The sequence below is a fragment of the Lissotriton helveticus genome, chromosome 3_1, assembly GCF_964261635.1.
Source record: "Lissotriton helveticus chromosome 3_1, aLisHel1.1, whole genome shotgun sequence".
NCBI classification, from domain to species: Eukaryota; Metazoa; Chordata; class Amphibia; order Caudata; family Salamandridae; genus Lissotriton; species Lissotriton helveticus.
This window is the reverse complement of record NC_136061.1, coordinates 515,111,882-515,134,599: the sequence shown is the minus strand read 5'-3', so window position 1 is coordinate 515,134,599 and position 22,718 is coordinate 515,111,882.

Below are 22,718 nucleotides of genomic sequence, written 5' to 3'. Positions count from 1 at the left end.
GAAACCCTCTCTTTCATGAAATCAATGACATTTCTAGTAGAAACATGATTCCCCACTTTTACCTCTAACCATTGGGACATCTGGTCAATAATAACTATTGAATACAGCTGACTCTCCAGTAGGCACATGGGGACCACAATATTCAGGGATAATCTTTTCTACACTCTATTGGGTCTAGAAATGGGAAACTTTACATAATCTATTATTATTTGTGATTCATGACTATGTGGACATTCCACACATAATCTTACCCTTTCTCCCATGCATCAATCAATGATGGGCCACTAAATATTGCATCCAACCCTCCTTTTCATACTGTTCATACCAGGATGTCCCTTAGGAGCTATGTCTAAAAAAGTCTCTGTCAGGAAGAAGTATTTGTTCCCCGTGAAACTACTGACCGATCAGTTCCAATAGGTTCATAGCAATGTATAAACATGATAGTACATTTCACTCCAACAATTTCTTGTCATGCCATTTTCTTCTAATATACTCCAAGATGCTTTGAATTTCAGAATCTCACATTCAGGCATCTCTTCATTGCCTTTCAGTAATACAACTCCTTAACACTCCACAAATTGAAACCAATTTCCTGGAACATACTCCATCCAAAAAGAAAACTCTTGCAATTTATATTGCCATCTAGAAACTCTAAGCATTGCCCTTCTACAACCCTTACTGTTAAATAAGTCCACCATTGGTCGACAATCTATTCGAACTCTAAATATTGTCCCATATACACAATTTCTAAAATATTTTATACTCCACAAAAATGCTAGAATGTATTTTTCCAGTGTAAAATGAATATGTTTCATCCCTCTCAATGGTCTTGAATCTAATGCAATGTTTTTAGTTTCTCAGAAAATGATGGAATAAATTGGGCATAGTAGGATGTCAATCCCACAAATGATCTGAGTTGATCTTTATCTCTAGGTTCGGGGACATCTTCGATAGCTTAAGCTAAGCTACACTTAGTGCCATACCCTGTTTACTGATGGTGTGGCCTAGATAATCCACTGAATCGACTTCAAACCTGCATTATTCTTTAGTCAGGGTTAACCCAATTTTCACCAAAATTGTTAAAACATTAAATAACATTTCCACATGTTCATTCTTTCTTATATGGATTATGCACTATCCTCTAAAACACAGCAAAAGCAGATAATGAGCTAAAAGACATCCTTTTACATCAATATACTCCTTCCATTGTGAAAAGAAAAGTTTAAAATGTACTTTCGTCATGTAAAGCAATATGGTGATAAGCACTGGAGAGATCTAAGGTGGAAAACACAGTAGCACCATTTACCATTGAAAACATTTCTCCAATGTTAGGCAATGGATGGTGGTTTGACCAGACATAATCATTAGGCTCTCATAAATCTACACATGGTCTTATTTTACCAATCGACTTATGGACTATGACCACTGGTGATACTACACCAAATATTCTATTTCTTCTGTTATGTCTTGCTTACATAACCAGCCAATTCATCTAATACTGATCTGGAAATATTCTTAATATGGCAACATTCTTAACCCTGTGTGCTTTTGGCACAGCATTGTTTTAATTGATTTTGTGACCAAAATCGTTTAACAAACCCAAGTCAGAAGCAAAAACGATTGAAACACATTTTCACACTCAAAACCCTTCTGATTGCTGACCTGTAATATCACATCCTTCTAGCCTAAAACTTGATCAGGATGATTTGGATTCAAGTTAATTATGAAATCTCTTTATTGCAGTCATCCTAACAGACAGAAACATTCCTTAGCAACATATATTTTGGTGTCAGTACGTTTCTCTCTGTAATTAAAAGTTGATACAAAATACCCCAAAACATTAATTGACTTTTACCATAAACCCCCAATTTTACATGAGCAGGTAACAGCTTTCATCAGCAAATAATAGTAATAAATCATCAACACTCAATGTATGTCTTGCTCCTAACCATAACTTCCTTGCCCCAACTTATACTACACAGAACAGTGTATCTTTTTTCCTTTTATTAATTTCATACACACCTAAAATGTACTCTACTGATACTTCATTTTTATCTTCCATGATCTCTCTAACCAGACTAGAAGTGGCCTTATCACATCCACACTGTTATCTGTGTTAGTGTTCTTGATTCCTCTACACTCTAAGTGTACTTTTATTTTGCAAACCCTGCAGACTTGACTAATTGCAGGACAAATCTGTCACAGGATAAATGACCAGGTAGGCTGCATATCAAACATACATGTTTGTTCATGTCCACCACTGTTTTACAATACAGACTGGCATAGGAATTGGTTGCCCACCCCCTTCTATTTCACCAACATATTTTGTAATCACTACAACACGGAAGGTGAGTCATAGTTCTCCAAGCCCATGGGGCAGTAACAAATGAAAAGGAAGTAGTTTATCTCATTATTGTAAATGTAAGGAGTATGAGTAAGGTGGTAAAAGTACCACCAAGAGTGCGGCCTACAGGTTTCATAAGCAGTCTGTCATCAATGAAAAGTTGGTTTCAATTATCGCTACAGTATAAATTCCCACCTAGTGTGGTTCTCCATTATCCACAAAAAATGCTGGTGGAGCCGCAATAGCCTACACGAGGTTATGATAAATTATAATGAATGTACACATTTACAATATTGTTAAATTTTAAGAAAAGGGAACAAAAAAATAATGCTGTTAATATATCAAATATATATGTCCAGACAGAATACTTTGAACTGGAGTACAAACCACATTATTAGAAATATCAGATGTAAAAGATGACTGTGACATTCCCTACAAGGCTTGGTCTGTTGCTCAGCTGCGTGAGTAAATCAAAGACTGTGAGTTGCTCTTCATAAATATATACCTTTGTGTAATACTCCGTAAGGTATGAGAGTCATCATTGGTGCTAACACATGCAAGTATATGGCCGCCAGCATACCTTTAACATGTGCACACATTAACACACTATTTTCAGACATGTTTATGAATCACTGGTCATTGTTCCCATAGTACCTTCAATATGGCGAACCTGCATTGACACCTTGATGTCAGACAGGTGTGTGACCACACAGTACATTCTGCAAGCACAAATCAACCATGAATTGTTGCTCCCAAGTACCAACAATGGCTGGGTGGAGTGACTCCTTTTCACTATGACGCTGTGCCTCACATACTCACGACATCTAACTTCATCCATATCAGTTAGCTCTGCCTTGTTGCTCCAAATTCCTGCCACTTCACTACACACTAGCTGCACAGCAATCTCAATGCTTGCTGGCTTCGCAGGGCATGGGTTGATTATGAATATCAATCAACTCCCTGACCAGCAAAGCTGATCATCCCTCCAACGAAGATCTTCAATATTGTTGTCACAGGAACACAAAGATTTCAACACCGCAAGGCTCCAGGCTTCTCTCTATATCTCATTTTCATCAACAGTACGGTAATCCAACCTTGCTGGGAACAGGTCAACTTCTCTGGGATTAGGTAAAACTGGTTTATTCCTCACATAAATAAGCAGACACATTCTAAGGAGAAAAGCCTCAAAAAACTCTACTGGAATCTCAGTGTACATTCCACACTCTCATTCTAAACTGAGATTTCAGCTGAGATACCACAGGATACAGTCGTGAAATTAGGTTAAATAATCTCTTGAAATGAAGGACTTCAGGATTTTTACTATACAGGTTGTGAAAATGGCTAGGTGATGTTCAAGTGGAACATGTTTTAAACTTGAGGTGCACATTCTCTGTGACAGACTGCTCTGAAATGTTTTTTCTTTATGAGAAGTGGGTAATCTTGGTGGCACTCCCTCTATCTTCGTGCAGATGTTGAGCTCACAGAGATCATCAGCTTACAAAGCAACTTTTTACTGTAAGTTCTACTTCTATTTGTAAATGGCTTATAATGAGTATCAGACTATTTTTGCTATTCCTGGTATTAACATTCCAAAAGGATGAAAACCTTCTCGCTGGGTTTGGGATTTTGTTTGTGGCAATGTCTTGAAAAACACTCACAAACATATTTACTTCCAGTATTCACAAATGTTTTCGGTCATTATCACAGTATTGGGAGCAGTATGAGATTTACTTCGGTTGGATACAGAAATAAATCCATTTCCAGAACTGGAATGGGAAGAGAACACTCTTATAATTGATGGGGATTTCAGTGTGTCTCCAAAAAGAGGCATATGGTACAGGGAACACCGTTTACAACGTGGTGTTTACACCTCACTACCTTAACAACGCTGCCATTACAATGCAAGTCGTTACTACGACTTGCGCTGGATGGCGCTGTTGATTAAGGAATATTGTAATTTTATATTCCAACACCTTCCCTACTGTTACGTGGCCTGGTGTTGGAATATGAAATTATAATATTCCACAATCCACGCCCTCCAACGCAAGTCGGTGTAACGACTTGCGTTGTAATGGCAGCGTTGTCAAGTACGGCGATCTAAAAGATTGTGTTGTACTAACATACATCCTATTACGCAACATGTAATTACCCTCCAGTGAGAATTTTCACTGCTTTTCTAAAATTATTCATTTGAATCTGCACCGTTGCCTTTAACCATGTGTAACAAGTCCTGGCTAAATCTGAGAAGGTTTCGAAGATATCTAGATTTTCTTAAAATAATCCATGCAAGTTTGTCCACTACAAAAATTGAATTAGAGAGTTTTGTACCTCAAACAATCAGTTTAAAAAATGCAGCAGACCTCTTTTTGGAAACGAGTGAAGTGATGCTAGGCCGGAAGTGATATTTTCAAATGGTTGCTGCAGATAATTAGAGGGCAGTGGTTTACTAAACTACCTTGAGGGGTACCAGCCTGATTGTTGAAAGGCTTGCAGAAATTGTCTGTCAACAGTCAAGTTTGGACAGAAAATGTGCCTGCACCACAGAGCCAAATTCTGTTTTGAAATGCTTACACATCTCAGCAGTAATAGTGATATTGTGCACTTTATTTAACATTTTTGAAGTGCAAATTGATGTTCACGTTGGTTTGCAACACATGGCTTAAAGATGTGGCACTGGGGAGAAAAGTAGAAGACATCCCTATTAATGTAAGTGTTGTTCATATATGGATTTGTAGTGTGGCTAAAACAGCATGCAAGAACAATTCTATCTTCTTTGGATTTAGGTTCAACTATTATTTTGGAACATTAAGACAGTGTCCTTAGTTGAACATTTTATTATCATTTATGATTTTTAAGCACAGGTGTATATCATCACCATGTTGATGAAAGGAGAAGTCCTTGTCGCCCTAACTTTCACCAAGCAGATATGTGTATACACATAAGCACTGTTGACGGGATTTAGCCATTCAAGTTCTCCATATTGTGAGAAGACAGGAGGCAAGATGGAGCTTTCTAACTTCACTTGTTCAGTGAGGGCATAGAGTGAGAACGTAAACTAGTAAATAACTTAGCATTCAAAACATTGCATAATTTAAAGATTCTAATTATGATACTGTGGTATGGGTAGTTGAGCGCTGCTGAAATGAGACTGAAGAGTAGGGAGCATTTCTGAACAAACAGATCTGATGAGTAGGCTGACGTCCACACTGGCTAAGTAGCAAAGGCCATTGTCAGGTTATTTGTGAGAGGTGATAGCATACACATCGTTGTCTTCAATCCCTGAATGCAGATCATAGTTTGAGTTAATCAAATCAGTTTATCTCAACATTTTTTGGTCTTGAGCCAAGATAATGTCTCTTTTGTGGTAGGTCACTGTTTTTACATTGTTGAATGCTAGTGAGAAGAGTGCCTGAAAGTGGTTCATCCATTTTCTTTGATGGGATCCTAAGTAAACAGCACATACCTGGTCAAATGATGAGGTGTAGAGTAGACTCATATCATTGTTCCCTTTGTAGATTGTTCCATGGCGGTACTGTATCAAAGAAAAGAGGTAAACCTGAGCAAAGGTATTAAACATGCTTTTCTAGTGAACATTAGGGTATATAAGGAAAATAATCTCTGTGGTTAGTGCGATGTGTGCGGTAAAATGATTATACACACACGGTGTAACTGGAACCAAGCTATACCTGGTTGGTGAGCCCTAACTGTTGAAAACCAGTCCTGGGTTTCCTGAGTTCCGTTTCAGGTTGGATGTGGCATGGGAGTTTAGACTGCTCTGTTCACATTGGAGCAGGATCAAGACTGATTTACATGTGGCTGAATCCAAACTAAGGAGGCAGTGTGTACCAAAAAAAGATGGACTTGGATGCGACCAAGTTAATAATCAGTGGCTGAGATTAATTCAAGCATTTCATCTATCACTTTTTGTACTCTTTAGTGTGTTGGTCTGCCACTGTAGCCTGTCTGTGGAGTTTTAAAACTGCAAATTCGACCAGTCAAAAGAAGCCTTTATGATAGGCCCTAACTATCTTTTAAATATGAATATGTCACTGCGTAATGCCTGTTGGAGAAGGGGGCATGATATTCAAAATTAGGCCATGTGACAATGCAATGTTAACAACAACAACACAACAATGGTGTGGGACCCAGGGTAATATTTATAGACCAAGCTCTGTGCACATCCCCAACAGATACATAACAACAACAAAGTACCAGAGGGTCTAGAAGAAAAAGAACAATGGGTTTGTGGTGTGTGCATCCAGACAACAAATACCTTTACAGCTGACCTATAGAGAAGAAGTATTCAATGACACCCTCACGGATGGTCAAAGATACCCATCAGTCACCATTCGGAACCGCCCTTCATCATTTGGGTTTCTTCCAGTACCATCTACCTGAGTAAGTTATTCTCAAAAAGAAGAAGACCACGGTGTTGATGGATCTCTTCAGTTGAGGAAACAGGTAGTGTGGTATACCACTTCTCAAGATTAGTAAGTGGTACAGTGTAGGATAACTGATGGAGTGCAGTGCAAAAAACTAGGTGATAAAAATAAAATAAAGTGTGCTTAAAATTGGATGAGGGAGTACAGAACAGAATGTATTCGGGTGATATTCACTCCGCCAATGTTAAAAAATTTGTTAAGACAGTTTAAGAAATGAGCTGTCTAGAAATGGAACCAGGTCAACATGTTTCAGCAATTAGCGGACAGGTTTGTCCTTGCTTTCTTCAGGACCTTACAACAAATTAACGCTACTGCAAAACTACACAAGAAATAATTAGTGACAATAAGAAACAACGTTCAAAGACAAGTACAGAGATCACCTGCAGTCTCTAGGTGAAAGGTCTTGTCTTGTTCCTTATAAGTTATGTTGTTCACTAGGAGAGGTCAGAACAAAAGGGGAGTTAAGTGTCAGAAAGGTTGAAATCACACCTAGTCACACAAACACACACAGGGTAGCTAGGTCTGATGATTATGAACCTTCAGCTTGAGTCAGACTGTTTGTGCTGACTATCAACACTCGTATACGTAGTGCAGTTGATCTGGCAATTTCAGGATATATAAATTATATGACAAGAAATAAGAATGACTCTTACCATAACTTGTAAGAAGTGAAGACCTCACCCCACCTGGCAGTGGCTCAGGAGTAGAGTGAAGCACCGCTCTAAAGGGACAAGTAAACAACAGTTCAGGAACTTGTCTCTCTTCAGTGAACAGGCACCCCTTTTATGAGCAGCCCCATAGTGAAAAATAGAGGGAAAATAGAGGAAAAATAGAGAAACACTGGCCATAGCGTGCTTACCTATCCGTCGGTACTTCGGAGCCGGCGTCTGAACCGACTGGGGAGGCACCAGCGGGTAGCGTAGCGTCATGTTATAAGGACCACTCTGATTGGATAGAGAAATCACGTGGTTCTCAATCTCGTTCTATGATTCGCTCCCTGTACCCTGTACTGTTTTATTCGTTGCACACGCCTCTACATGACAATTGGAGACTAAGTGTTCATTTTGTTTATTTAGTCTATCTCTCGAGGCACTCGCGAACTTTCAGTACCTTGAGCTACTATGTATAGATTTGTTTTCCGAAAGCAGTCCGTACACGTTAGTTCACTTTTTCCTGACAAGTGGCTTGTCAATGGACACCGATTACCTAGGTGTCCTTTGAGAACCTATGGCAGACATCTTTACGTCTTCCTACTTGAGGCAACGAATGAAACAGCACCATAGTGAACTACATGATGATACGAACACTATTGCGAGTCTAATAGCTTACTCACATGAGTCCGTGTTTGTTTGTCAACTAACATTTGTAACCTAGGCATTTATACACAATCAATGACATGCACCTTTACATTACATTTACTTGGTACAGGGAGCAAATCATACAACGAGATTGAGAACCACGTGATTCCTCTATCCAATCAGAGTGGTCCTTATAACATGACGCTAAGCTACCCGCCGGTGCCTCCCCAGTCGGTTCAGACGCCGGCTCCGAAGTACCGACGGATAGGTAAGGACGCTATGGCCACCGTTTCCATCCAATTTGGCGCTAATTCGGCAGCTCTTAAACGTTTGGCATCTTAGTGTCTCGCTGTACGGACACAGCTATATTGATGTAGATGTGTCCACACGCTAAGGCTCTAATCAACATAGAGACACTCTCGACGCTAATGTTGAGATAAATAACGAGATCTGGACTATTTCGTTTCTTGAATCGAAACGCTTATCCAGTGTTTCTCTATTTTTCCTCTATTTTCCCTCTATTTTTCACTATGGGGCTGCTCATAAAAGGGGTGCCTGTTCACTGAAGAGAGACAAGTTCCTGAGCTGTTGTTTACTTGTCCCTTTAGAGCGGGGCTTCACTCTACTCCTGAGCCACTGCCAGGTGGGATGAGGTCTTCACTTCTTACAAGTTATGGTAAGAGGCATTCTTATTTCTTGGCATATAATTTATATATCCTGAAATTGTCAGATCAACTGCACTACGTATACGAGTGTTGATAGTCAGCACAAACAGTCTGACTCAAGCTGAAGGTTCATAAACATCAGACCTAGCTACCCTGTGTGTGTTTGTGTGACTAAGTGTGATTTCAACCTTTCTGACACTTAACTCCCCTTTTGTTCTGACCTCTCCTAGTGAACAACATAACTTATAAGGAACAAGACAAGACCTTTCACCTAGAGACTGCAGGTGATCTCTGTACTTGTCTTTGAACTTTGTTTCTTATTGTCACTAATTATTTCTTGTGTAGTTTTGCAGTAGCGTTAATATGTTGTAAGGTCTTGAAGAAAGCAAGGACAAACCTGTCCGCTAATTGCTGAAACATGTTGACCTCGTTCCATTTCTAGACAGCTCATTTCTTAAACTGTCTTAACAAATTTTTTAATATTGGCGGAGTGAGTATCACCCGAATAAATTCTGTTCTGTACTCCCTCATCCAATTTTAAGCACACTTTATTTTATTTTAATCACCTAGTTTTTTGCACTGCACTCCATCAGTTATCCTACACTGTACCACTTACTAATCTTGAGAAGTAGTATACCACACTACCTGTTTCCTCAACTGAAGAGATCCATCAACACCGTGGTCTTCTTCTTTTTGAGAATAACTTACTCGGGTAGATGGTACTGGAAGAAACCCAAATGATGAAGGGCGGTTCCGAATGGTGACTGATGGGTATCTTTGACCATCCATGAGGGTGTCATTGAATACTTCTTCTCTATAGGTCAGCTGTAAAGGTATTTGTTGTCTGGTTGCACACACCACAAACCCATTGTTCTTATTCTTCTAGACCCTCTGGTACTTTGTTGTTACAATGCAATGTTAAACATGTCCTTACAGTGACAAGGCCCTAAACTGTATTTTCACTGTAGTAGTGTTTGCCGTTCCATAGAAATGCATTGGGATACAATAAAAGTATAACAATGTTATTTCTGAGTAGAAAACTGTTAAAAGCCCTTTCTTGGCATTTCTATAATATGTATTATAAGCACAATTCACTGGTAAATTCAGATTTTCAATAAATATTTTAGAAAATAAACTTTTATAAAGTCAAATTTTCTTTGCTTAAAGCCTTTAAAAGCCCATTTGCAGGAGCCTTGACCTGTCACTCATGAGCTGAATAGCACATTGATGATGCGTGAACTTGTTTTTAGAGCTGAGACAACGTACATGGGTTTGGGGAGGTGTTTTATTCCTCTTGCATGATTACCAATTGGGCATATGTTCAGATATTTAACTTCAAAGAAACCTATTGGGTTGCAGGCAAATTTAGCTAACACCTGGGCCTGTCCCCTGTGCCTTTCTAGTCAGCTTAGTACCAAAACCAGTAAGAGAAGAGTTGTCCTCAGAAAAGGTGTTCAGTGACCACAGAAGAGGGTTACTTACTTCCCTGGCCACACCTCTAGTGTGGGTTAAGGAGCTAAGCACACGAAAAGAAAGAATCTGCCATCTTGATTTTAGTTAGAAAGTGACACTGTGGGATTGTTTGCAATATGGACCCACAGGAACTGCTGCAACAGTGGGTAGGGCTACTCCTGGGAACTTTTCCCTATATGTTAGGCATGGACCTTGAATCACCCATACTCAGAGGCTAGTGCCAGGCAAAAATGTGGCATCCCTAGGCTTCTTCTTCAGAACACTACTTGAATTGTGTATAGCAGAAGAAGGGCTGTACCTGCTGTTCTGACTTGCACGATCTGGAATGCTAGACCTGCTCTTACTTGTACCAAACACAAAGACATTGACTTCAAAGGTCAGTTTAATGATCTCCTGTTGAGCTATAGGAAGCACAACAAGCTGCTAGAAGCCCTTTTCCTGATGAGCGCAGATGACTAATTCCAACTGGACTTGCTCTGGTAATGCTGGTTGCTTCTGCTAGAGTGAACAATGAGCAGCAAGTGCAGTTCCTGTGGTGCTGGGACCCATGACTGGGTCAAAGTGTATTTCTCATACCATCCTGAAAAATCTGATATTTTGACGGTTTTTGGCTCCAAAGATCACCCAGACTGGGACAAACTTGCCGTGTCAATCTGACATCATGGACAGGGCGTCTAGCTTTGTGGAGCCCTATTCAGCTACAAGTTGCAGCCCTGCCCCACTGAAAAAATCCAAGCTTCAAAGAAACCGGTATGTCTGAATGAAGAAATCTTTGCCAGGCGAAAGCACCAAAAGTATCTAGCCAGGAAGGGACCTTTCCTGGGTGTGAATTTAGAATTTCTCCAGCTTGGAGCTTTCCTGCCAAAAGTCAAAAGCCTCACCAAGAGCCCATCTGATTGGTGTCTGGCATCATGGAGCCCTTCTCAGCCACAGCCTGCTGTCTGTCCCTGCTGAGGCTTTTTAATTTTATTTCAAAGGCCAATTCAGGAGGTAAAACCTCAGACTAGGACAAATCTGGTTTCTGTATCAAAACCATGCTCCATTGTAATTGTCCTTAAATCGTGCTGAGGTACAGGTCAAGTTCAACAAGATGACCGCAAGAAACACTAAGGGGCCGATTCACAGAACTAATCTGAGACAAAATCCTAGACTTACTACTTTTGGTATTCAAGGAAGGCATAAGTAGTAGTAAAGTTAGGATTTTGTCTTAAATTAGGGTTTTGTCTTAAATTAGCATTTTGTCTTAAGTTAAACTTAAGTTTGTCTTTAGTTTTGGTCTTAAGACAAAATCATAAATTAAGGCAAAATCTGAACTTAAGACAAAATCCTAACTTTACTACTACTTACTGCCTTATGTGAATACCAAAAGTAGTACGTTTTAAATTTTGTCTCAGATTAGTTCTGTGAATCGGCCCCTTAATGTGTTTTGGCAAAATTTTCATTTAACACTATAACAATTCATGTATCCGGTTTTCCATAATAGATTTGTGTTGTTTTCATATCTCATATCATTGTAGTCAACAAAATATTCTCTATTTCTATAAATTGGAGTGGGATTTTTTTTTCTTTTGTGTTATCAACTTTTCCACTGTTTGGTTCTTTCTAAATGCTTAATACATTTTCTTAAGATAAGCTTATCTGCTCTGTCCCAGAGCTACCAGAAGCTGAGCTCAGGTTTAAATTACTGAAACCTTTTCTGGACTTGACAAGAATAGACACCATCCACTGCATTTCATAATCCACTTTCTCAAACATCCCCTTCCCAAGGTGATTTTACCAACCAGACTTCATGAGACTTAAAACAAGGGGGCAGATTTATGAAGGCCTTGCGCCGCCGGTGCGTCACTTTATTTGACGCAACGGCGGCGCAAACAATGCGCCCTATTTACAACGTGACGCATCTAGGAGATGCGTCACGTTGTAAAGCCCTGCGCCATAAGGAGGCGTTCCGGCGCAGGGTGGGCGTTCCGGGGCAGGTGCGCCTCGCAAAAGTGGCTGTCACTCAGCCACTTTCAGGACAATGCTGCGTCAAAACCCTGCGCCTGCTTGACGTAGCATTGTGCAGATGGAGCACCCCCGAGCCTTCCTGGAGCTGCGTCGCGCTTGCGACGCAGCTCCAGCAATGCGCCACCTTTACGGCACAGATGCGTCACGCATCTGTGCCGTTTTTGCCCCATGGTGCGCCGCATTGTAAATGCGGCGCACCATGGGTGGCGGAGCAGCGGCGCAGGATGACTGGCGCATCCCTGGGGATGCGCCAATCATTATAAATCTGCCCCAAGATCTGTTGCATGTGGTAAATCTGAGTGCAGGAGCAACATCCCACTCATGATTGAGTGGAGCAGAATTCCACAACGGTGGTTCCATCAGTATGTCAAATGTGAATATACAGGCATCACTGAACAGGAGCCAGTTCAGAAGGAACTAGGGATGCAGAAGAGACATAAAGACAAATAGTAAAGAGGCAAAAGAGGGCAAAAAGGGGGGGAAAGTACCATCACTAAAAAGTTGCCGAAAGCCTTGTGACACACCTGAGAGCAGAGATCAACCTCCTTCAATGATGAATGGGTTCCTTCAATTATAGGAAAAGCAGAGTGGCCACAATTTTCGATTGGTTGACAAACCCTGAGACAATCTTACCAACCACCTAGCCACAGTGGGCACAAACTCCAGGCTCTGGAAGTGCGGCATTGCTCAAGTGAAAAATGGAAGCAGGGGAATCATATGACTATTGCATGGGGGCGATGGAAAGAATGCATGTGGTGCTGACTTTAACTAGTCACCTAACACCCCTTTTATCTTCTTGTACAATAATATACAAGGCACATATATATGAAATCACCAACAAAGCTGTGACACCTTTACACTTCAGAAACCTGGCACTCTGGCATTGTCGAATAATTCCAAATAGTAAGCCAAATACGTTACAGAGTACACTCAGTTAATGGTGAAGCACCGGCTCCCGCAATATTATACACACATGCATTTCTTTGCACACATTCCGTTAAAACACTTGCATAAACATTCATCACTTTTCATTAAGGTTTTTTTATGTGGACGTCAAGCAACCGTGTAAGTAGAATGCCAGATCTCAGTAAGTGAAATGCCTTCTAATTAATTCCAATAGCAAATCGCTCACAATACATTTGGGTTGGAATTGACAGAAATCCAACAGAAAAGTATTTAATTATGTCTACTACCGCTTTGCAGAGCGATGTCTGGAAGGCAACCTCCCACAAAGCACAGGTGTACTACAGATATTCCACTCCAGCTAAATGGGACTGAACAAGCGCTATCCTTCATACGGCTGCCATAAATCATTCAGGTGCCACAACATAGTTCACAGTATGCCAATCATGCACAGGTGCATGCTCGCAAAGTAGTATAGACATCTACAGAGCTCCCGAAATGTAGGCCCACTGCTAGGCTCTAAAGCAGACATGTTAGCAAATGAGGATTCACGCAATGGTCCCCCCTGTTCACAAATTCAAAGCAGGAAATGTAAAGTCCCTAACTGCCACTCCAACCGAAAACACATCATTTTGAATAATATCACGTGAGCTCCAATTTTTAGCTGCATTTAAAACAACACACCCAGTGCAATTACGGGTCCCTGTCTGTTGCTTCAATGTCACCCCAAATCAATTTCAAATTTCTGAAAACCCACACAGAAGCTTATTCAGACAGCACGACATCGCAGTAAAGAACAGAAATCCATGCCCTGTCACCAGGTCTGGCAATACCCAGCTGATAAGCCCATAATAAAAGCAAAACTGGTCCTGGGGTACGTGTGTTTTAAGTCAGGAAAGACCAGACTTGGCAGTTTCGGCTGGACTGTTCTCATTGGAGCAGGGACATGGCTGATTTGTATATAGCTGAGTCCAAAGTGAGGTGGCATGGTGTCCAAAATAACAATGGATAGGGATGCAGCTCAAGTAAGTACCAGTGGCTGTGAAAATTCAAGCATTTCATCCACCACTTTTTATTTTCGTTAGTATGACGTCGTATGTCAGTTGTGTATGCCCAAAAATGGGTCGCATGCACCCTGTGTTACTGGAACCAAGCTATACCTGGCTGATGAGCCTGGTTCTGGGTTGCTTGTGTTCCGGTTCACGGAAGACCTGACTTGGTAGGACTGTTACCATTGGAGCAGGGCCACAACTGAATTGCATATAGCTGGGTCCAAACTGAGATGGCATAGTGTGCAAAATAATACATTGAGATTCAGTACTGATTAATGTACAATGGCCATGAGATTATTTCAAGCATTCTATTCATCACTTTTTGCATAATTCAGAGGAAACTGGATCAGGCAGGCAGTTAAATTCATAGACTAACAAAAGGGAGAGCAAGGGATCGTGCTACTGGTAACTGGTAGCAGGGCAGCGGAGGACTGATTTAGGTTAACGGCCATTCCACCACGAGAGAACTAATATGTCTCAGTAGTGGGGACACCACCTCCCGCCCTCCGATGATAAAAGACACTCAAACAGGAGTCTTTTTTTTACTTTTTCTGACTCGCACACTGTAGCTAGAGTCTTTTTACCATTTAGCTGATTTTTTGCTAAACATTGGTCACAAGGAATTAGGATTGGGTGTGCCTTTTAGGGGACACACACCATCCAGCTCCCTGTCATAATGGTCCTAATGAAAACCTGGTACATCCCATCTAAGGTTAAAACACGTAGACCAGCACACACATAGAGATCCTTTTGGCCCTAATTTACCCTCACGGTATCCCGTCTCACTTTTTTAATATTGTCCAGTTACTTGTAAATAAAATTTATCGTCCCACTAAGTTAAACCAGGACAATTTTTAACACATTTTTTTCTGCACCCACACTCACAACCTGCTCCACTGTACTTCAGGTGTTGAAGCACACCCTGGTGACGCTAGGCCACCAGGGTGGACCCGGATGATGGTGAGTGAGGGGTTTTTAATAAAAGGATGAATTCTTTCCTTTTGCCCAATTTCCACCACATTAGGAAACTCTTGGTTTTCCAATGATGGTACTCCTCTATTTGTTTATTTAGTTAAATTCATAGGCCCAAAACAAAATCATCTGTTAATTTTATTATCAATGTGCTGTATTTCCATTATATTTGGATTTAACTTCTGGAAATGTACCTGCATCTAGGAAGTCTCTAGAATAATGATACATTTGAACAATAACCACAGTGAAGGGATTTGGATGCCAGCAGACATGTTGAGTATCATCTGCTTTAAGTTAATCCTTCAACGTGAATTGTTGCAGCAGAAAGACAAAGAGAGACTGATATAAATGTCAAACAATAGTGGGGAGATTGCAACTTTCTAGAGGTACTCCCCATAAAAAGGGTTTTGATGTTGAATAGATTGGGAGCTGTTTGAAAGAAATGAGGTTGATGAAGCTAAAACATAGCCTTGAATTCTAACAATGGTGCGACTTTGTAGCGAAATGGTATGGTCGAGAGTATTGAATTTGTCAGTGATGTATCACAATATCCACCATCATTCTTAAGTGTTGATGCTTCGGTCAGGTCTAAACCATACCTATCAATCATTGTTTTGAAAGAAATTCTATACTTGCAGAGTTGACAGTTTCTTCTAATAAATTTAGAAATTAATGAAAGTAAAGCAATAGGGCAAATGTGTTTATGTTCTCAAGGGTCCAACATATTTTTTTTTAACTATGACCAAATTATAGCTTATTAAATTTGGTTTAATTGGTTGAGAAAAATACCAGTCAGAAAAGAAGCATTTATAATTTCTATTAAATAAGGTGATATTTGTTCTTGTACTTTTTCTCCAGAAACTCAGAAGTGGGTCTTCTTTAGGCATACCTGACTGCCTTCTATAAGTAAGTAGATTCATACACGAATCGGTGTAAATAGGTTTAATGGTGGGAAATAGCTCTCTTCAGCAAGGATGGTACTTGAAATATCATTAAAGGAAGGGCCGTTGCCATTTGATCCTCTACTGACTACAAGGGGCATATTACCAACAACTAGCAATAATTATCGCTATGTTGGCTTAGCGGCAATATTTTTAACGCCGAGCTGCGGCGATTTTTATCGCTTATGAACCTTGCTATTATCAAGGTTTATCTCCTAAGCGATAAAAATCGGCCGAAATGCATGAATATCGCTGAAAAGTCAGCAATATTCATGCATTACCGAGCAAATGCTCTTAGCCATGTTATCCACCTACCATTGGATAACATGGTTAAGAACTGCTCAGGGGCAGGTGTTAGCTTTTGGAGATATTCGCGCTTAGCAAAAGTTGGTAATAGGAGATAGCGATGTTAGCGACTGTTTCCAGTCGCTAACATCTTGGCACGCCCACTTTGCATGTCATTAGTGATACATTTCACAGACATGCAAAGCGGGGCCCAAGATGGTCGCTATCTCCTACTAGCTGTCGCTAAATGGTGTTAGCGACAGCTAGGTAATAGGGAGATAATTTTATCTCCGCTTTCTTGGCTTTTAAAGCCAAAAAAGTGGAGATAAACCCCCTTGATAATATGTCCCCTGGTTACCAAATTCCTCTCTAATCATTTGAATATTTTCAGAGAAGCAATCTGATAGATTGTCCATCAATGTGAAATGGTCACAGAGTTAGTGGAGGCTCAAGTGCTGAAAAGTTGATGTTTTTTGGAATAATGTAAGCTTTTAGCAGCCGCAATAAAGAAAACAGTATTTATCCAGCTCATGACCAAAGTGTACTCTATCAGTGTTGGTATATGTTTTCCTGCATTGCCTTTCTGGTTTCCTCAAGATACAATTCTCATGTTTAAGGGTAGATGTCAGTCACTTGCAGCCAGCATGATTTAGGTTTATAGTTTTGGAATGCGTAGTGCCTGAGTTCTCTAGGATAACCTCAATAGCGTTGTATAACACATTGATCATTTGTGAAGGATTTGAGTTATACCAATACTGTGAGAAGTATAATAGCCAGATTATTGAATCTATTATTGAATTAAGAATATAATAAAGGAGAATAAAGGAGAATGAAAAGAGGTCAGACCATGGCAACGAACATACTATCAGAGCAGATGTAGCAAAAATGCGGTCAAACTGATGGTATGCCTTATGGTAGTGGCCAATAACTTTGAATTGACCAAGATTAGTCATGGCGAGGACTAACAAGTGTACACTGATATTGGAAGTTGATGTTCCCCAAAAATTAAAATCCACTAGGATTGTAAAGTGGACATAGCAAAACGTGAACTTGCAAAATGACCTTATTGAACTAAGTGCAATATTGTAACTGTTGGTGGTCTGTAAAATAAAATCCATCCAGTAATCTTGATGTCAGCTTCTGGAAACTGTGAATATGCAGAGTTGATTATTTTTTTGGAATCCTTAAAAATAGTGTTAACCCCACCACCATGCTTGCCAGAGCAATCTGTAGGAGACATTTGTAGGCTGCAGGGGTAAAATCCTCAAGCAAACATACAAACATAATTTTTATTGATGTTTCAGTGATCAGGTCTGATTAACATAGGTGAACTTACACTTTTGTGTAAGTTTACGATTGATTGATATTCATTCATAAAGGTCGTTTTCTAGTTGTATCTTTATGACTGCAGAGAGATAGAACAATACATCTGTTCATCTGTGGAGTGGCTGCAGTCATATCAATACTACTAATAACATAAATGTGCACAAGTTTGTAAGCCTACCTTGGTGAATCAGACCCTTTGTTATCATACTATACTATTGTGCTTACATAACAATATTAGACCTTTTGAGCAAAAGGTTTTTGTAAAAATGCAGCTTTGCACTATTCAGTGGCATGTTATGTTTGTCAAGTAGGGTAGAACGCTGTCAGGTTTATGTACTTTCGATGAGAAAAAATTAATTATTAGTTGGGGTGTGAGGTAGTCTACTTCATGTAATCTAGTCACTATTCTTGTTAGATTCTGTGAAGGTTTCAATAACTTAAACCTGATAGCCTGGTAGCTACAGCAGAGAGCTGGCAGGCTTAACTGTGTAAAGCATTTAAAAGTACCAAAAGAGTTACAAATTTGAAAACACAACATAATAAAAATCCCATTCCGATTTATATGAATAGAGAATAATTTAACAAACAAAACAATAAAAATCCAGTTTAGAGAATTGAGAGTTAAATGTTTAATATTTTATACAATAATAGCACAAAAAAAATGTTTAAGCACTAACCTCGGTATTCTGGTTGCGCTTGACAGAGCCTACACACGATTTGGGGCCCACCACAATGGAGTGTGGGTTAGCTACAAAACAACCTGTGACCCGGTTAGAAGTTTTGCCTTTTGATTCTGGCTCTGATTTAGAGTTTGGTAGATGGGTTACTCCATCTCATACATGACAGATATCCCGTCTGCTGTATTACAAGAGCCATAGGATATAATGGACTCATAATATAGCCCTTGCTTTCCCAGTAGCAAACTTCCATCTCAATTCCTATACATACAGTCCTTTGGGACTGAACAAATGTGAGGGACTTCTTAGAATATACTGAGTCTCCCTCTTTCTGCCATGGCTTGTAACAGTCTTGGCACAGACCAGCCTTCTTGGGGTCAAATTGTTTCTTCCCATTGTACCCTTCACACCTTGGTGGGATCTTCCTCTTTTTATCCTTGTTGCTCCCCTCTTTTCCCTGAGGCAGCTGCCTTAGTATGCTGCCTGGGTCAGACAACTAGACTCGATGGTGGTGTAACTCTGAATAACAAATACATAGAATATGCTCCTTCATTATTAGGATATATAGCCCATCATAAGTAGTGACTGTATTGCCTTACACACAGCCCTCCAGTACTTTTATTGAAACATTTATAAAGTTAAACCTGGATTGATGTGGGTCCTTGTTTGCGTCTCAGAGGTTTTTCTGGTATTCCTCTGGAAATGTCTGAACAAGAGCATCCTTAATACAAGTCTAGGAATCAGCTACTTTTTCTTCTTGAGTCAGGAGTTTATCCCTCCCCAGTGTTCCTATTTACTCCCACTGTAATGCTCTCCAGTGCTGTTGAACCATCTTGTGCATTCTCAATGCTCTTTTTTTTTGTAGACGCCAAACCATTTGTCAATGTGGTCCCCCTCCACAAAGCTAGACACAAAGCACTAGGCTAGCAAGGGGTCTGTGGACCCCCTGTAGATACATCACAAATGCTGCTTTCTTCTTTGGACCCCATCAATTAATCAATCAATCATCATATCATTTGTAAAAGCACACTAATCACCTGTGAGGGTCTCAAGGAGCTGGGGTGGGGAATGCTTCTACTGCTCAAAAAGACAGGTCTTGAGGAGGTTTCTAAAGGTCAGCAGGTCTTGTGTCTGCCGTAGGTGGATGGGGAGGGTGTTCCAGGTCTTGGCGGCGAGGTGAGAGAACGATCTGCCACAGGAGGTCGATCTTCTGAAGCGGGGGACTGTGGTGAGGGCGAGGTCGGCGGAGCGGAGGTGGCGGGTGGGGGTGTAGAAGCTGAGTCGTCTGTTGAGGTACGCTGGTCAGGTGTTGTGGAGTGCCTTGTGTGCGTGGGTGAGGAGCTTGAAGGTTATCCTCATGTTGACCGGGAGCCAGTGCAGGTCTCTCAGGTGGGGTGTGATGTGGCTGCGGCAAGGGATGTCGATGATCAGGCATGCAGAGGTGTTCTGGATGCGTTGGAGCCATCTCAGGAGTTTGGCTGAGGCTCCTGCGTAGAGGGCATGTCCGTAGTTCAACCTACTGCTGACGAGGGCCTGGGTGACCGTTCTTCTCATTTCAGTGGGGATCCACTTGAGATTCTGCGGAGCATGCGGAGGGTTTTGAAGCAGGAGGAGGAGATGGCGTTGACTTGTTTAGTTATGGAAAGGGTGGACTCGAGGATGACCCCTAGGTTGCATGTGTGGTTGGTGGGTGTTGGGGCAGTTCTTAGTGCGGTCAGCCACCAGGAGTCATCCCAGGCCAAAGAGGTGGATCCGAGGACCCCAAGACCCTAATCTTGCCTCTTCTCCTCTAAGGCCAGTCTCATTTTTTCCAGTGCCAGTTTCTTCTCCTCCTGTGCTATGGCTATGACAGTCAGTTTGGACTGAAACTGTCTTGCTGATTGCATGTCACTGAGCTCCAACTTGTGGGTTCCCAGATCAGAAGAGCTTTTACTGGCAGAGCCTCCTTTAGGTCCTAGCCCTGGATGGTACACCAAAATAAAATCTGTTTTGGATACGTAGTCCTCTTCCCCTTATTCTCTGGGGTTGCTTTCATTACTTTATTCTCAGAGGGGATTTGTGCTTGGTGAGATACTTCCCAGACCATGAGGGCTCCTTCATAATCCAACTTCCTGGCACTCTACCCCAATTTCATTTGCTTTTTTCTACATAGAGCATTCAGTTCCGTCACCTTGAGATTTGACAGGTAGCCTGACTCAACTCCATGTTTTCTCAAACTTCCAACGGTGGAAAACATTGAATAAAAAAATCAAGAAGCAGAAATGACCTAAAGAAAGACCTATTGCCAATAAAAAAAAAAAAATCAGTTGTTGCTTTCATTTAAATTTAGTGGTTTTAAATTTCTAACGTGATGGCTGAGTGGATCTCACTGCTAAGCACCAATGTGAGGAAGATGTTTATTGGTTGGGGTAGATTGTAGTCCAACTCAGGTAAGAAGATTACTATTCTTGTTAGGCCCAGTAAGATTTCAATAATTGAAACCTTAGCTCATCCCCTATTAGCTATGGCACAGAGCAGACAGACTTAAACTAAAAACAGGTGAAAGTATTTACAAGTAGCAAAACAATTATCACATAAAAAAGACAAAAAAATCATTAGGGAAGTTGGGAACCAGAGTTATGATTTATTTACATTTTCAATAAAAGTATCACCAAAACCCATTAATGCTTTACCGAGATCAGGTCATAATTTAAGGCTGACAACGATAGAGCATGCGTTGGCTAAAGAAACCAGGTTTGACCCAGTGAGATGTTTTACTTTCTGACTTATTCTTTGAAAAGAAAGTAAAAAATCCTCAGTGGGCCAAGGCAGCTCTGGCCGAGAAGGGCTCCACAAGGCCATATAGCCATTAGATGAGGTCTTGGTAAAGCCTTTGACCTTTGGTGGGAAAGTTCTGATCAGTATAAATTAAAAATTCACACCTAAGGAAGATCCCTAGCTGGCTGGATACTTTTGGTGCCTTTGCTGAGTGAAGATTTCTATATTAGGATTTAGTCACTTTCTTTTACTCAGAGTCCTCCATTCGGGCTAAGGTGCATCTGTAGTCAACTGGGGCTGCACAATGTCGGATACCCTCTCCATGACATAAGAACTTGCTGCTGCAAAAAAGCTCAGAGCAGAAGCACATCTGAATCTTTTGCCCAGAGACAATGCCCCTTCCTCTGATTGAATCTACAGGTCTGCGCAGATCTTTCAGATGTCTTTGGTGCCTAAAGATTTCTAGCTCTCAGTTTTTTCAGGATGTAGGAAGATTACACTCTGACACAGATAATAGTCCCAGGGTCTCAGGAACAGAAATTAGGGATCATGACTCACTCCAGCAGAATCCACCAGCATGGGCAGGGAAGACACAGTTGAAACTGGTTTGCTGGGCACATTAGGACAAAGAGCTTCCTGCAACTATTTCTAGGTCTGTAGCTTAACAGAAGTTTAGCCAACTGACCCTTACGGCCCACTTCTTTGTCCTGCATACAGATAGGAACAGGTCCTGCCCTTGAGGTCTCCATGATGGTCTCAACAGCAAGGACAGTCCTTATCTGCCTTCCACAAGTCCAGCAGCCTTCTAAAGAGGAGGCCCAGTGGTGCCACATTTATGCCTGGCAGTAGCCTGTAGGTAGTGGTAACTCATGGCCCCTCCATAACAACTTGGGAAAATGTTCTAGGTGTAACCCTACCCACTTTTGTAGTTGTTCTTGTTTGCCATAATTCAAACAGTCTCCTGGTAACTCTCTTTGCCATCATCCAAACTCTTTTCTCCTTATGTAGAACATGTGTAGTCAAGGAACTGAGAAAGCTCTCATCTGAGCTCACTTCAAACCAGTTGTGGGGGAGCTCCTCAGCCACTGGCATTGGTGCCAGTCTGGCTGGGGGAACAAAGAAAGGTTCTGTCCAGGTGTCAGCTAACATTTGCCTATGACAGGGTGTGCCTCTCTGAAGTTAATCAAGTTCCTAGGCAGAGCCTGGATTGTTATCCTGTCAGAGGAACAGAAACGTCTGAGTAATTCCAAAACCCTTGTTCTGGAAGCAATTTTCACACCTCGTCAGGGGGCTTTTCTTAGTTGAAGCTTGTGCAAATGTGCCTCCAGGGACTTTAGGGAGGGAAAATGTGCCTATCTAAAACTACATTTTTCTCAATATTTTTTAATTACTCGCTTTTACCTTTAAACTGCATTTTGAATAACAATTAAGAAGAGTCTTTGAATTATATTTATAGCTGTCTCCTAACCAAAAGTAGCATTACTAAATGTAATTATGTAACCCAGGGTTTTCCTATGGAATAGGTAGGCTTGCTGCAAAAAAGAACTTTCACTATAAGAGAATGTTTAAAATAAAA